At 37.9% G+C, this 4,269-nt stretch overlaps 1 non-coding gene across 1 annotated transcript; it reads right to left on the bottom strand.

Annotated features, from left to right (window-relative positions):
• Positions 1-659: 659 nt before the first annotated feature.
• On the bottom strand, positions 660-765 carry LOC122033065. Its single transcript, XR_006126329.1, has one exon. It is a non-coding gene; the product is annotated as a small nucleolar RNA R71 (small nucleolar RNA).
• Between the last annotated feature and the right edge of the window lie 3,504 nt (positions 766-4,269).

Raw genomic sequence — 4,269 nt, 5'->3', positions numbered from 1 at the left:
TTCTTTTGTAAACATATCTTGCAATCTTGTTCTTATGTATGTGAAGATCAAACGTCATAAAGGCCTCAAGAATAACAAGAACTTATAAACACATTAGTTGATTAGCATATGAATTATTCTAGATATTTTTCTTTTTCCTTTTGTCTTTTCTTACATGTTTTCATTATGCACATTCTTGCTTACAATTTAAATTCTACATTTTCTTTCTTGCTTTTCATATTGCATTTTATTACTTGCCTTTGATTCCTTTTATAATTTTTTTTCTTGAATATCCATGAGCACTAACATGTCAAGCATGCCCATGAGAAATGTTTCTACACCCTTTTCTACAAGATTTTTATCTCCCATTGTGCAACCTCAAATTGAAGCAAAAAGTTTCCAACTAGACCCAGAGTTAATTTTCATGATACAAGGTCATAAATTTGGAGGAGAAGTATCAGAAAGTCCTTATCTGCATCTTGAAGCATTTTTGGAGATTTGTGATATGCTGAAATGTGAAGGAGTGTCAGCAGATGCAGTTCGATTGATGGCATTTCTTTTCAGTATCAAGGATAAAGCAAGGACTTGGTTATATTCTCTCCATCCTCAAAGTATCACAAGTTGGGAGCAATTGGAGAAGCAATTTCTGAATCATTTTTTCCCTCCAAGCAGAACAGTGTATATAAGGAATGGCATTACAAATTTTGCTCAGGTATATGGAGAATCATTATTTGAAGCATGGGATAGATTCAAGAGTCTTCAAAGACGGTGCCCTCATCATCGTTTTGAAAAATGGTTGATTCTGCATATATTCTATGAGGGAATTTCTTTCTCAGACAAGAGTTTATTGGATTCATCAGCTGGAGGTTCTTTTATGGACAAAAGTGTAGATGGAGCATATATGTTAATTGATCAAGTGACATTGAACCTCCATGAATGGTCAAACATAAGTTGGATGAAATCTCCCTCAAACATTCAAGAAGTGCAAGCCATAAATACTATAGATCCTGTCAAACAAATTGTAACTCAACCATCTATGAGTTTTGAAAATCACAAGTCACAGAATGGGGAGTTCAAACATTTGGGGGCAAAGATTGAAAGTATTGTTTCAAAATGGTGTATAGAAGATCCTCCTCCTTCGCAGACAAGATCTAGTGAATAGTGTGATGATGTTGGGTTGAGAATTGGAAAAAATCATGAAGAACTTCTGAAGAAGGACATGTTTAGAATTGAGGAGAAGAATAATAGAAGATCACAAGAACTTAATTTCATTTCTCCAGGAAGTTTCCAAAGGCCACAAGTACCTTTCCATCAATGATTGATCACACCAACACTAGATAAGCAAGTTGGACCTCCTCCAAAAGCTCAAAGGGAATTTGGGAAAAAGGAAGTTAAATCTTTCCCAGGACCTTCGCTAAGGGTTCCTTTTCCACAAAGGTTAGTGGGGGATGATGAAAATAAGGACTTTAGCAAATCCTGTGACACTAATATGGTTGAGTGCAAATTTTTAAATGTATATGAAGATGACGACTCTTCATATGAGGATTTTATTGATAATGCAGTGGTAAATAAGTTTTTAGATCTATCTCCAAATTTTATAGAGTGTTATAGTGACATTGAATTTTCAGATGATGAATGTGATGTGGTAGATCAACTTAAAAATGCAAGTGATGTTATTGATCCTCTTGTTATTGATTCTCCTATTGAGGATATAGATGTTGGTTTATTTTTTGATGTATGTGTTGATGATGATGATATGGAAGAATGTGTAGGAAGCTGTGTTATGGAAGCAATATCTCAAGAATCACCACCTTTGTCCACACAGCCCTTAGAGTTTGCAAGATTTGAGCATGTTGTGGAACAATGTGTAGGGGCTCATGTAGATATGGTTGAGTCTCAAGAATCACCATCTTTGATATCATCAACACCTGAGCCAGAGCCAGAACCATTATTTGATTCAGAGGAAGTCACATCCACATGTTTAGAAATATAGGGTATTTCTCAGCAAAGTAAGGTTAGTATTTCTTGTGATCTTTTGGAAAATTTTATAGAGGTACCTATCATTGACTTTGTTGGATGTGATTCAGTTTTTATTTCTTATTTTGCTTATCTTAATATGGTTATGGCTCTGTCTTATCTAATATGCTTGTGGGAGATTTGTACTTTCTTTGCATGTGCAGATTTCACTTGGGCTAATGATTGAAAGCTCAATCTGAACCGTCTTCGACCACCCGAAAGAACTTCAAAGAAGGCGAAGATGGAGAGAGCGTTACTTCACTTTTTAATGCCAATGTTGAAAGCTCCCTCCATAATAAGAGCCCTTGGTAGGAGGGTGTTGAAATATCTTACCCCTCCGAGATCATGATTTCGTTAAATCTAAAGAGGTGGTCGAGCTAAAGACCTTAAACAAGCGCTTCTTGGGAGGCAACCCAAGGGTTCTTTTTAGTTAATTCCATTCCATGTTTCTATTTTTCATTAGTAGTGTTTTTAATTTGTTTTTGCTTTGTTTTCAGGTTGAAATTTCACTTCCATGAGCTGGCCATGATTTCTTCATGGTCATGGAAGTAATGGAGAAGCAAGAAAGGAGAAGGATCATCAATTGGAGCAAAACAGAGCATGGTCGTGTGCTATACATGGCCATGCATGTGCTGCAGAGAAGGGAGATTCTCTGGTCATGTCTAAATGACACGACCATGTTGAGTCCCCGAAGAGGAAAAGGTGCATGGTCGTGTCCCAGACACGGCCGTGTGAAAAATCCAGAGGAGGAGAATTTCTTGGCCGTGTCTCACTCACGGTCGTGTGAAGGAACCAGTGTAGAAGCATGCACTGGTCGTGTCATCCGACAAGGCCGTGTGCTGATTCCAGTAAAGGAGAATGGTGAAGTCGTGTCCCAAACACGGTCGTGCAAGGATTGCCGAGGAGAAGAAGGATATGGCCGTGATAATTGGCATGACCATGTGACTCAACCCGAACTTTATTCTCTATGGGCTATGTTACATAAGGTTGATTTTGATTCTAGCTTCCATTTTTTGCAAACCTTAGTGAGAGCTGCGAGAGGATCTTTGGGATCAATAGTTCTTGGTAGTTTGATTACTCAAGTAGCCATTAACTTGGAACTTGATTTAGATGGGTTGGAAGTTATACATGGCAACGATATGATCGATATGGATACATGTCTTGCTATGAAAATGATTGTTCGGGATGAGAATTGTTTTGCATTTCCTAGGAGGAATGGCTTTCCTTTACCTCTTCCTTGTCCTTCTCAAACTTCAGTTCGCAACCTAGCTAATTGGGTAATCGTTGATTTAGACCCCGAATATGTCCCTTCCATATCCGGAGACACAGGGCCACAATTTGAGCCCTCGTCATTTGGACACCCGCAGCCTTCCGGTCATCCGGATCCAGCTAGGCATTCTTTTGCCTATGGTACGGGTCCCTCCAGATTTGACTTCTCAGATTTTCGTGCATCTCTAGAATCTCTTCATGAGAAGCAAAATGTCCAACGAGAAATGTTGGAAGGTCACTTCTCTTTATCAAATGACCAGTTTAGTGAGGTACAAAATCACTTTCAGTTCACGAGGAATTTTCAAGGTCAAGTGGCTGAATTTGTCCAGGATTATGATATGGATCAAGCTAGAAGGGGAGATTTTATGCAAAGCATGAGCGTCACTAGCCAACAAGTAGATGCTTTGTTTGAGTATCATATAATCCTGAGTGAAACTCCAGGTTTTCCTAGTTTTCCCATTGGCCAACCACGTCATAGGCATCCTTTTCCTCACCCACCTCCACCTCCACCTCCTCCACCATATTGATTTCATCGGGACGATGAAAAGTTTAAGTCTGGGGGGGTGTCGAACCTGATTTCTCTTTATACATTTTAGTTTTCAGTTTTTGCTTTGCATTTGTCTTGCTTTGATTGCTTGATTTTTGATAGTCACTTGACTATCTTTTGAAAATTTTGTGTCATATATCTTGAGAACATCAAAACCTCACTTATATGTTTTCTTGTCTTCAAGATTAAATGTTAGCACGTTTATTATCTAGATTCATGATGTTTTAAGTGATGCTAGTAGTATGATTAATGTACCTCTTTTTTCTATCTTGGGTAACATGACATAAGCTAAGTATCTTATGGAGATGAGTTTTAGTTTTGGCTTGACCTTAAGGATCTTATCTTCACTTTACTATACTTGATGCTTGGATGGTTGATTTCATTGAAATAGTCATGATTCATCTTGTTTGTTTAGTATTTGATTTCCATGGTGATTTCTCAAACTTCATTTTGGTTAC

Source organism: Zingiber officinale, chromosome 11A (genome assembly GCF_018446385.1).
Source record: "Zingiber officinale cultivar Zhangliang chromosome 11A, Zo_v1.1, whole genome shotgun sequence".
Lineage (NCBI taxonomy): Eukaryota > Viridiplantae > Streptophyta > Magnoliopsida > Zingiberales > Zingiberaceae > Zingiber > Zingiber officinale.
This window is presented reverse-complemented; position numbering and strand designations above follow the sequence as displayed.